This window comes from Megascapheus bottae, chromosome 14 (genome assembly GCF_031878675.1).
Source record: "Megascapheus bottae isolate mThoBot1 chromosome 14, mThoBot2.hap1, whole genome shotgun sequence".
In the NCBI taxonomy this organism is placed as follows: domain Eukaryota; kingdom Metazoa; phylum Chordata; class Mammalia; order Rodentia; family Geomyidae; genus Megascapheus; species Megascapheus bottae.
Genome location: NC_143522.1, coordinates 26,421,749 through 26,434,867, shown reverse-complemented (window position 1 = coordinate 26,434,867; position 13,119 = coordinate 26,421,749). Strand labels below are relative to the sequence as shown.

At 44.2% G+C, this 13,119-nt stretch overlaps 1 pseudogene; it reads right to left on the bottom strand.

Moving 5' to 3' along the window:
* Window positions 1-11,807: 11,807 nt before the first annotated feature.
* LOC150054876 (uncharacterized) lies at window positions 11,808-12,698 on the bottom strand (annotated as a pseudogene).
* Window positions 12,699-13,119: the final 421 nt, after the last annotated feature.

Here is a 13,119-nt window from a genome sequence, read left to right as displayed (position 1 = left end):
GAACAGCGTCAGATCCCACCTTGTTTTAATGCAGGGTTGGTGAGACCCATGCTGAAACAACAGAGCTAGTTGTCTCTCTGCTGTCTGAGCCTTGCTTTAATTACCAGAAAAAGGGGGTCACTAGGGAAGGTCCTTCACTGCCAGGGTCCTTTTTTGTTTAGAAACCACGTACACAACTAAGCACTGCATGTGCACAGCATGATGCAAACTCAAAATTATATTCCATTTGATTAAGACCCTAACGACTATCATTTAAGCCGTTGTCAATGTGCTGAGAGAAATGAGCTGAGCACCTTTTACGTTCCACCCTGGAATTCCACAGGATCCCACAAGTCACAATGCAAACATGAGCAAACACATGCAGGGAAACTACTGCCGGGGCAGAATGCATGAAGGGTGGAAGCCAGTGGCAGAGACTCGCTCCTTCAAACCTCCCTGCACACACAACTGGACTATTTCCCAGCTCTCTCTGAAACCTGAGTCTCTGCATTCTCGACATTGGACTGTAAGCCTGGAGTGACAAGAATCACTCAGAGCTTGGTTCATGAGACCTTCCCATGGCTGGCTGCCAGATTTCCTTATCTTCTATAGACACAGAGGACCCAGATAAGGACTCGAATACCCTGTGGTATCACATAGCCCCATGTGAATGAGACATAAATGCCTGAACACAATGGGAAAAATTAACCCCCAAAGGAATACCCACTGTATTCACAAAAGTTACCCTGATAAATAGAATTAGCTGGATGGACAGATGACAATGGAATAAGATGGATGGGATAGACAGTGACTAAATGGACAGACAGACAGACAGACAGACTGATAGCTGGATGGATGGATAGATAGATAGATGATAGATAGATATAAATGGGTGGATGGCTAGAGGAGTAAATGGATGGATGGGTAAATGAGTGGATGGATGAGTGGGTGGATGATCGTAGATGAGCAGGTGACTCATCTATGGATGCGAAGGTAGGTGGGTGAGTAGACAGATGGGTAGGTAGATAATTATTAAGGCTGAATATTCCTATAGTCTGTCAGTTTGGAGAATTAAGAATCACTTAGTCCAATCAAGGTGGCACAGGACATTATCCATCAGGCCCAAGCTGGAATAAGAGATTGGTTTTTTTTTATTATTATTATAGTATTGAAACACATAGCTATATTTGTTATAGTAGCTAGTACTAACCTATACTAACTAATATCATGTTTGTGGTCCAACAGTATGGTCCTGTGTGGAGAGGACTCCCCTGTGTGTCTCCATTACACCATACAAAGACCTTTTCACAGCACAGGAGAGGTCTGCTGCATCCATGCATTCATCTCTCTGTAAACCTGCAGTGGTTGCTTATAGGGTCTAGGATACAAATTTGCCTGGGATTGGAGCTAGGAGACGTCTCTTGAGACTGTAACTATTCAGCAAAATATGGTGACACTTCCAATCTACAAATAAGTGTTTCTGCAGATGTTCTCAGGTATTTTGTGTGAGGGTGAGCAAAACGCCTACTGTTCTTTTTCAGAGAAATGATAAGAAGTTCCCCTCCTGGACCACTGAATAACTGGGTTTGAATCTAGACCCTGCCATTTTTATCTGTAATAGTTAACAAATTACTCCATGATACTCAGTCTTCTTCATTTATAGACGGAAGAAAGTAAGGGTACCAGAGGTCTGGGATTCAAAAAGATGGTGTGTGCAGAATTCTAACCTAGGTCTTGCTCCTTATTGTCAGCCATCATGATTATTATTTCCCAAAACCCAGCATTTGGCGGAGTGTCCAGAATCATAATGTTTGTTGTGAGAATGAATAATTAATTTAAAAATTATCCAAGCCAGAGCAACACAAAGATAAAGATACTGCTCACGCAGTGCGGACTCGGCTATCATAATTAATTTTGCAGATACATTTTCTTGGCATCTTTTCAGCAAGGATTCTCCTCTAGATTTAATTAGCAAGACAAAGTCAACATTCTATCAGGGTACTTCTGTTTTATGTGCTTCTTTTTTTTTTTTAAGCTACAAAGCTATTTTTTGTCTAGCATAGCAGAATGTAGTGCCCTGGGACCTCACCAGAGCATTGCACACTGCCTTGACCAATCAGCTAGCTGTGCTACCCGCCCCTGAAACAAGAACAAGAGGACAGCCTCAGAGACGCGTAGCTGGTGCAAGGTCTTTGTGGAAAACAGCAGTGGGGCTCAAAGGTCATTCAAACACAAAGGGCTGAGTGCTAATGGCTCATACCCATCATCCTTGCTGCTCAGGAGTCCAGAATCTGAGGCTCACAGTTCAAAGCCAGTCTATGCAGTGAAGTCTTATCTTCAATGATCCAACAAAGAGCCAGAAGTGGAGGTGTGGCTCAAGTGGTACAGCACCATCTTTAAGTGAAAAAGCTAAACAACAAAAAAAAAAAACAGTGTCCAGGCTCAGAGTTCAAACCCCAGTACTGACACTGAAACAAATAACAACAAAGAAAATCACAGAGCCCAGACTCAAACCCAAGCCTTTGACTCAGTTTCCTCCTCTGTAAAAGGAAGACATTAGTAACAATCCACAGGTGTGCACATACCGTCATTCTCCCTGACTAACTCCGCTGGGTGGGGCCCTCAGCCCAGACAACTAACACTCGTTTTAGAGTCCAAGGACCTTCCATCAAGGGAAGAATATGAGAAGCACATCCACCCGTGCAGACTCCAAGGATGGACTTGGAGGCAAGGCACACAGCAGAAGTGCAGCTCTAATGCCCCTCCTGCTTTGTTCTGGCTTATCTCTTTCATGGCTTTGCTCATGTGCTCTCTGGCACCATTTCTACCCATTTTCTCATATTTTATTATGGGCCATTCTCCCACTAATCAGCCCAGTCCACTTCTAATCCGTCCTGTTGACCCCCTGTTCCAGCGCATGTACTTTGTCACATCCACAAATCACTCCTGGTAACTCCAACTCACAATCAAATGCTGTGACTTGAAAATGGGACCATCATGGGCTTTATCTGTAACAGGAGCTAAGAGGAACAGCAGAACTCCAGTGCTCACTGAGTGGTCTGCATCTGGGGCAGGGTGAGGGTTCTGTGATAAAGGATATCTCAGATGGTGGGTGGGTGGGTGGGGGGAGACAGAGGCTGAGATCTCAGATACAGGGAGGGGGGCAGATTATAACCCAGTTCCAGAGCTTCTATGGAGGGCAGGTTTAGGAGAAGACAGGTCTCCAAGCTGAGGAATAACTTCACCTGCCATACAGTTTAACCTCATCATAGCCTCTGAGCAGGGCAGGGTGACTGCTTCTGGTTTCAGTGCCACTGACAGTGTAGCCATATGCAAATATGCAAGGCCCTGCCTCAGGATTTGGCCTCTGGAAACTCATCAACTCTTCCTCAGTATTCCCTTCTGATTATCCTACTTACAGAGAAGGAAAAGCACACACCGAGGGCTTAGCTGACTTGTCCAAGATCCCTCATCTGGTCCTGGGTCCAGAGACACACAGAGAGCTGTTTCCACAGTCCACAACCTCAACCAGTAAGTGAGCAGAGTATAGAGTCAAAGCTGGGAAGTAAGTCAACTGGAACCAATGACTAGGTAAAAAGCAGAACTGAAATGAGTGGGCACCCACAATAAAAAGAGACCACTCAGGAGGCTGAGAGCTGAAGAGCCCAGTTGGAAACAAGCTTAGACAGGAACGTCCACGAGACTGTCATTGCCAGTTAAGCACCAGAAAGCGGGGAAAAGGCTGGAAACAGAGCCACAGTTCAAGTGAAAGAGAGCTAGCCTTGAGTAAGAGTTCAGAGACAGCATCCAGGCCCTGAGTGCAAACCCTAGGACACATGGACATACAGGGACAGACTGGTGGACATGGACATGGACATGGACATGGACACACACACACACACACACACACACACACACACACACACACACACACATTCTCAACAGCATTTAGCAGCGCTTACTCCTCCCCCAGTGCTCCAGAATGGGTTGGGTCCCTCTGTCTGTCTTGGGTTTGCTCCTGAATTGCGTATCATTGGAGATAAGCCCTTATCTGTGAACTCCTCTGCTTGAACAGCACCAAATATGTAGCACAGGATAACACTACCACCAACCACAGTTTCTTTTCCACCCTCTGGTCCAGCATCTGCTTCCTTTGCGTGTCCCTAAGGACTCGTGACATTTGCACTTTGGCTGTGCCACTGGCTAGCTTGCCTCTTTAGCAAATGTGCCATACCCTCCTTGCCTATGAAATGTGAATAATGACATTTTCCTACTTCCCAGATTTTTTTGAAACTGCACAGAATAATTCATACCAGTGCCTGGCACAGAGTAAATCAGATGCCCACAGTGATTAACAGTACCCAACCCTCACCACCTTGCTGTATAAATTTTACTCATCCCCAATGGGATCATGATACTTAAGAGTCCAGATCATGTCCTTTCTGCCTTAACATGCTCATCTTTGAAATGGGTTTCAGACCCCTCTTGCATGCCTCCCTAATAGAAAGCACAATGCTCTTGCCCTTGATCCACTGACGAAGCTGCTGTGTGATGGTTGTCCCTCCAGGCTCTGCTTGGCTTTATGCAGGTACCACTCTGCACTGCCCCATCTCAGGGTCAGGCTACTTGCCTCGGGGGCCCTATATCCTGGGGTATCTCTCCTTCTAGCACTCTCCTGGACCCTTCAGATCTGCACAATTAGAAGCATGGGAAGTTAGCACTCTATGGACAGAAGCTAGTGCCCCTCTACTTTCTCTTCCAGGGGGACAGGCACTGTTTGTGTATAGTGACACAGAGATGTGCTAAGACCAGTTATTTGTGGTGGTGGCAGCTTCTTATACCAAGTTCTCGACTTCCTATCTTATTTCCCCAAGCCCTCATTGCTGACTTCTGGTATTGCACTTTAAAATTATTCTTGTCATTCTACATATTAGCTATATCAAGTCAGGGGGTATCAAGATGATATTTCTTTTACTCCTGATTGCTCCCTTTTCCCCTCCCTTCCAAAATCATCTTCTTTCCTTTCAGTTTTATGATCCCGTTCTCTCACCCACTAGCATTCACAAATGAGAGAAAACATGATGGTTGTCTTTGTGGAACTAGCATGTTCCTAAACATGATGCTCTCCAGTTCTGTCCATCTCCCAACACTCAACGTGATTTCACTCTTCATGAGTGAGCAAAATTGACTTTATATAGACCACATTTCCTTTATTTATTCATTGTCAATAGGCACCTAGGCCGTTACAACTTGGCTATTAGAAGTAGTGCCATAATAAACAGCGGCTCCAAATACCTCTGTAGTTAAGCTGACTTGGATTCTATATTCAGACATGGTTTAACTGAGTCAGGTAGACGTTCCATTTTTAATGTTTTGAACAACATCTACTACACTGGTTTCCACAGTGACTAGACTAATTTACATCCAAGAAGTGGGAAAGAATTCCTTTGCTAATCTGGTGCAGTGGCTCACTCCTATAATTCTACCACTTAAGGAGCTGAGATCTGAGGATCAAGGTTTAAAGCCAGTGCAAGCAGAAAAGTTCATGAGACTCTTATTTGCAATTAACCATCAAAAAGCCAGAAGTAGAGATGTGGCTCAAATAGTAGAGTAACAGCTTTGAGAGAAAAGGCTAAGAGACAGTGCCTCAGTCCGCAAAATAAATAAAATTTTATTTTCTCTAACATCCTCGCCAACTTTAGCTATTACTTGCTTTTTTTTTTTTTTGCCAGTCCTGGGGCTTAAACTCAGGGCCTGGGCACTGTCCTTGTGCTCAAGGCTAGCACTCTACCACTTGAGCCACAGTGCCACTTCGAACTTTTTTCTGAGTGGTTTACTGGTGATAAGAGTTTCCCAGACTTTCCTTCCCAGGCTTACTTTGAACTGTGATCCTCAGAACTTAGCCTCCTGAGTAGATTGAACTACAGGTATGAATCACTGACACTAACTTTTGTATTCTTAATGGAGTGAGGTTAGACCTGTCTCATTTTGATTTGCATTGACTTGACGGCTATGGATGCTGGCCGTTTTTCATTCATTTATTAGCTATTCACACTTTAGTTGAAAAGTATTCACTTCACTCCTTTACTGATCAGATTCTTTGAAATTATTTATCTTACTTATTTTTGGTGCTTGTCCCAGGGCTTACACTCAGTGTTTGGCTGCTGTCCCTGAGCTTTTTTTTTTTTTGCTCTTAGCTAGTACTCTATCACTTGAGCCACAGCTCTACTTCTGGCTTCTTGGTAATTAATTGGAGATAAGAGTCTCACAGACTTTCCTCCTCAGACTGGCTTCAAACAATGATTCTTAGATCTCAGCCTCCTGAGTAGCTAGGATTACAGGCCTGCCCCACCAATGTCTGGCCTTGTTCAACTTTTTAAAATTTAGTTGTGCTGGATATTAAAACCCTGTCAGATAAATAGGTAAAGATCTTCTCCTATTCTGAAGGCTCTCTCCACTTAGTTTCTTTTGCTGTACAGATTTACATTTGATAGAAATTTACTTGTCAGTGCTTGCTCTTATTCCGGGCTCTGGGTTTTGGAGCCCCATCTTAAAGTGTTTCTCCTTACTAGTTCCAAACCAGCTTTGCTCCAAGGTACCACCGCAGAGGGGCGCAGGTGAAAGTCCCTTGTTGCCGTGAAGGACGGGGCCAGGCCTATTCGATCCAAGAAAAGAATTCTGTTCTTCCTTCTGTCGCCCATTTCCACCCACCTCACCAGAGGACCTCAGTTCTCGGTAGATTAACTTCACTTCCTGGCTGTTTTAGTTTACTTTCTGTCCACTTTGCTTCCCAGCGAGTGGTTTGGCTTTGCTTCCTGCCCCTTCTTTACTGCCTGTGGATTCTGAAAGGGCCCCTGGACCGCACCTAGGCCTGCAAATGCAAATCAGATACAAAAGAGGCAACACTGTTGCAAGCCAGTTCCATTGGCGGAAACTAAATGGTCCTAGGCCTCTCCCTTCCCCCTTTAGTTCCTCAAGTTCTAACAGCCTACCATCATCCTGGGGGAGGGAGGAGAATTTACAGAAGGGTCCCCATTAGAAATGGACAGTCAATCAAGGTACGGCCTGAGGGCAGTGAGATGCCAGCCTCCCAAACCAGAAAGTACCAACGGCAACCATCTGAAGCTGAGGAGATCATGCAGCCTAAATTACTGTCTTCTAAAACTATTATACTCTTAGGCTGCTATAAGACACATCAAGCAAGAGGTGGCAAAATCCCCCCAAACAGCAGATTGGCAATATCTTTGATCAACTTATGACACTGCATAGCCAGGACTTCCAAAGGGAAGGAGCAGGCTTGCTGAGTTGGACAAAAAGAGCACTTTTTAGCACCAGGGGACTCAACCCACTGTGAGCTGGCGTCTTACCCTGAAATGAAAGTGCTGCTTCATCTCTACACAAGAGCGCAGAGCAACCAAAGGGAATTAACTTAATAAGCTGCAACTCAAGCCCAGACCCACTCCAGTCCTCTCTGGATCATCCCCACAGTGCTCTCAGCCTTTGTGCTGACCCACTGCAGTTCCAGCCTAGGAGCAGGAAGCCTGACGTCCGCAGTGCACATATTTACCAGGGTTGAATCTTATCTGGGCTTGTTCAGGGACTAAGAAATGCATTTAGGACTTTCTAAAAACAAAACACATTTTTATATCCATTGTCACGTTTAGCTTTCACGGTAAAGGTGTGTTTTCTTTCTTTCTCTTCTCTCCTTTCTTTCTTTTCATGCTGGGACTGAGTCATGAACTCAGATGCTGCCTCTGAGCTTCTTCACTCAAGGCTTGAACTCTACCACTTGAATCATACCTCTACTTCCAGCTTTTCAGGGGTTAATTGGAGAAAAGTGTCTCATGAACTTTGTTGCCTAGGCTGGCTTTGAACCACCACCCTCTGATCTCAGTCTCCTAAGTAGCTGAGATTACAGCTGTAACAACTAGTGCCTGGCCAGTTACATCATTTTATTCTGTTTACAGATGAAGAAACTGAGGCCCAGAAAAATCAAGGACTCTATTCTGGACATATAAAAGAACATCTGCCTCACTTTCAAACCCTGACATCTTGTTGAATCCCTGTTAAGCTTGTCTTTCAGGAGTGATACTGCTATGGCCAATATGACTTCTCTGAAAGAAAGGGCTCTGCTATACTCATGGCCTCATTTTTCAAAGTTTATTTTCTTACCTAGAACCAAAGGATTTCTCTATCCAATGCTTGGCTGCCTTCTGGAGCTGTTCAGGTGTTGCTTCCCCAGGAAAAACCCCTGGGGCCACTGCAGAACTCACTCCTCTCTCACCTCCTGACCTCCCCAGCATCCAGCCAGCCTCACGCCTCACGCTAATCCCCTCACCTCCTATCCTCCTTAGCATCCTGTCTTGTGCCAATCCTTTGGTTTAATTCATCATTCTTCATCTCCTCACTTTTCATTTGAACAATGAACCCTCCTAATGGAAGCATAGCACCACGCCCACTGAGCATCCACGGCTGTGACCAGATACCTGGCGGGAGCAAATGCCTTAAGGAAGAAAGGCTAAGTTTGCTCCGAGGTTTCAGTCCATCGTGATGAGAAGGTGCGATGATCAACTCGTGTCATGGTGGCCAGGATGCAAACCAGAGCGGTAACAGGAAGTGGGCATAATGAAATACACTTCCCAAACCATGCCCTGGAAATTACTTCCTGCAAGTTCCTCTTTCAAGTTTCCACAAACTTTACATCTGTTAGTGGATCGAGCCATTCATGTCAGAGCCTTATATTATCTCTCTCTGAAAATGCCCTCAGTCACCCCAAGAGTGTGCTATGTTAATTTCCTAGGTACTTATAGTTGACAATCAATATCTTAGCTACAGTAATGCTAGCTGCTGAGAAGGCTCTGAGGAGATCTTTGTTTGAAGCCAGCCCATGCAGGCAAGTCCATGCATCTATTATCTCTAATTAACCACCAAACAGCCATAAGTGCAGAATGACACAAGTGGTAGAAGTGTGGCTCAAGTATCTCAAGTCTTGAGCAGAAAAACCATTGCCCAGAGCCTGAGTTCAAGTCCAGTACCATGCCCACGTGCACACACACACATACAAAATCAACCACAAGTACACAGAGCAGTTATTTTGGGCACAGACTTTCACAAGCTGTATGTTGATGGCTAATTAGGATCAGTACAGCTGTAAGAATTTGCATACAAATCTTTATCTGAACATCTATTTTCATTTCTTTGGGGTAAATGCCTACAAATGGTATAGAGAGATACCTCATTAGGGTTCTAATTTGGATTTTCCTGAGTACTAGTAAATTTGAGTGCCTTTGGAGGTATGTCATACTTTGAGTAACATCTGTTCAGCTCTTTTGCTCATTTAAAAGTACTCTCTGTAAATGAACTGCACAACTTGTGGTGGGGACAGGAGAGGAAAACTAGGAGAGAGCAATGGAAGGGGTGACATTCTCCTCCCAAAAAATAAAAGTACCCCTTATCTGACTTATATAACTATAACCCCTCTGTACATCACCTTGTAACAAGCCTTTTTTCAGAAAATAGATTCAGAAATTCAAAAAATAAATTTTTAAAAGTCACAATTCAAAAAATAGTATATATTCTATTATATTGTAATCATTCCTACGTATTTTGGTTCTAAATCCTTTGCCGGATGTCTGTTTCTTCCAGGTCTGTGGCTTGTCTTTTCAGGATAGGATGTTCAACGTTGATGACAGAGAGAAGGGAGACATAGCCGTGGTTTCAGAGAACCCCCATAGCTATTAGGAGAAACTGCAAGCAAAGCTCAGTCGTGGCAGAGGGATGAGCTGCAATGATCAGGCTAAGCACAGATGTCCTGGAGGGACACCCAGCCCAGCCTGAGTGGAAACTTCCAGAAGAAATAATATCTAGGGTTAAAGGTGTGGCTCAGATGGCAGAGTACCAACACAAAAGTGTCATGTCCAGGGCGCAGGGGGATCGTGTAAAGGATCAGTCATGAAGGGAAGGAAAGAGACAGTGTGGTGTAGGCACACGGCTTCATGACCCCATGATGATGTGGTGCACAATACATTTTACCTCTCAAAGTACATCTTGGTGCAAAGCGTGTGAGGTAGAGAATAAAAAAGAACAGAGGGGGTAAAGCCCACATCACAATAGGCCTTGGCTGATAAAAGAAAATATGAGGAGCCAGGAGCATAGGCTAATGGTAGAGAGCTCACCTAGCATGCTCGAAGCCCTGGCTTTGATTCCTTGAGATACAGAAAAAGCTGGACGTGGAGCTGTGGCTCAAGGGGCAGAGCACCAGCCTTGAGCAAAAAGTGTCCAAGGACAGTGTCCAGGCCCTGAGTGCAAGCCCCAGGACTGGCAAAAAAAGAAAAGAAAAGGAAAAAGAAAAGAAAAGGAAAAAGAAAATGTGAATGCTACCCAGAAACACCAGGAAGGAAGGCATACTAAGTGGAAAGAAGAAGGATTTTCTGTCCCACATTCATCACAAAGCTTACTGCTAACATGCTTATGTTATGTTATGTTATGCTAACATGTGATGTTAGCAGTACATGCTTATGCACTGATGTTGAAACAGACAATAGAAAAACAGAGCATTACAGACACTGCAGAAATACATCCATTTGTAAAATAATGACACATAACTATTCACAAGGCAGCCAGTAAAATATATGTTATTAGCCAATGGGATGAGGAAAATTTGTGTAGGACTCGATATAAATTTAAAAAAGGTTCCAGACATATTAAAATATTAGAAAATACTTTAACATTTCTGCATCAAATTGTTAGACTCCCGATTCAGCGGGATGTCTTCCAGACGGAGCCCCCTTCCCAAGGAACAGCGAGACCACACAGTCGGATGCAATCAGCAAGAGGTTTATTTGGGAACCCGGGTACCCAGGGGCAACAAGATCTCCTAGGAGACTTGCGCACCTAGGCTGGGGAGAGGGGGATATTTATGGGTGGCTGAAGCAGGTTACAGAAGCAGAAGCATAGTTACAGGGTAATGATTGATTATAATTACATTAGGTAAGACTCAGCTAGGGGTTTATTGAAGTTTCCACTTGGTTAAACAGGCAGTTGACTGCATGTCTTGTTTCTGGCCATATTATTGTTTTATTCCTGAAATTTCCTCCTCTTATTCAGGTTCATAAGGTATACAGTTTCACTGACTCGAACCAACTCAAACTGCACATCCTGTTGGCTGTTTTTCAGCCCATTGTATAAACTGCAGCTACTTGCACTATTCCAAAGACCATTCTTTTAAGACTTTGGATTTCTTAAGATGTTTGTTGTGTGGTTACTATTAGTTACTATTACATTATGGAGAGATTTCATATTTCTCATCATTATGGGGAGATTTCATATTTTTCATCCCCCATTTTCTTATTGCTCAAATGAAATCTTTCATTTAATGAGTGTGGTCTCTCTTTCCTTAAGTTGCTGATACTGTTGAGTGAGCACTAGGGCTTGTACTACAGTTAATCGATCTTTTACAAATTGGACTAGTCTATTTAGGATACAGGGACCCAAGGTGAGAATTAGAATGAGTATAATGAGTGGTCCTGCTATAGTGGATAACAGAGTTGCAAACCAGGGGGATTGATTAAACCAGCTTTCAAACCAACCTTGTTGGGAATGGCTCTTTCTGCTAGTCTTTCCCTAAGTTTACTCATAGTTTCCCGTACAATTCCTGTCTGGTCTGCATAAAAACAACATTCCTCCTTTAAAGCAGTACACAAACCACCATCCTTTAAGAAAAGTTTACAACCAAGAAAGTCTTATCTTTAAAGGATTTGGAGTGCGTTGCAGTTTCCATTCTGGTGTCTGATCAGCAGAGTTGTCGGTGGTAGCCACTTTTATGAATACTAGAAGATATTTGTAATTTCTATAAAGTCAATTTCCCAATGAACACCTGGGCGGTGTCCTCTCACTCTGGTTCCAAGTCCAATTTTAGTCTGTCCTGCATTCACCCTAGCACATGCAGAGCATTGATTGGCCACTTGCTGTAGGGCTTCATCCTTTCCCAGGAGATAGTCAGAATTTTCTTCCCGGTCTAAGAGGGTTTTCATTTTATTTTTACTTAAGTGTGTGAGGGTATGCAAGTTAGTTATAAGTTCCAGAGTTCACCTTTTGGGCCATACTGTTTTTCCATCAAAAGTCCATACTTTCTGCTTGGAATTATAGGCCGCCCCCATTTTCTTAAGGCACTCAATGTCCTCCGGGCTATACGGGAGTGGAGGAGGACTGCGGGCCGATTTCTCCGCCATTGGGAGGATTCGTGCTGGTGGGGTTTCCTGTGACGCTGCCTCCCGGGCCGCCCTGTCAGCTAGGCGGTTGCCTCGTGCCTCCAGTGACTCTCCCTTCTGGTGGCCAGGACAGTGGATAATGCTTAGTCTCTTGGGCAAGAATAATGCAGTCAATAAGGTTATAATTTCAGCCTTATTCTTAATGTCTTTTCCTTCCGATGTCAATAGGCCCCTTCTTCTATAGATTTCCCCATGTATATGGGCGGTTGCAAAGGCACACTGGCTGTCTGTGTAGACGTTAAGTTTCTTACCTTCTGCCATTTGGAGGGCCTTGGTTAGGGCAATAAGTTCTGCTCTCTGGGCCGATGTTCCAGGGGGCAGTCCTCCAGCCCAAATTACCTCAGTCTCCGTGGTAACAGCTGCCCCTGCCTTCCGCTCTCCATTTTCCAGAAAGCTACTGCCATCCGTGAACCAGGTGAGCTCAGCATCCTGAAGGGGGTGTCTGTCAAATCAGGTTGGGTCCCATCACCAAGAGTTTAGTTCCAGTCCTCTCAGGAAACAACTGTGAGGTGGTGGTTGAATCCGGCAGCACAGCAGCTCCAATGGAATGTCACACCTCCTGCTGGGTCGCCTGCAAAATTTCTAAAGAAGCCTAACCTAAGGCCTGACTCTGGTGAATTCTCCCAATGCTTTCCTAGTTGCTTTACCCGAGCACACTCATTTTTGCAGGCTGGCACCCGTTGGTTTTTAAGACAGTATAGGGTTGAAAATCCAAAATAATACCAGGGTGACAACTTTTAGTAACCAGATTACTACTATTTTTTCCATGCCTCTAACTTATGCTGTCTTAATTTTTAAGAAACAACTTTTTGGTCCCTTTATCTAAAGAGGACTGATGGGCGACGATCCATCTTCTATAACTTCTTCAGGC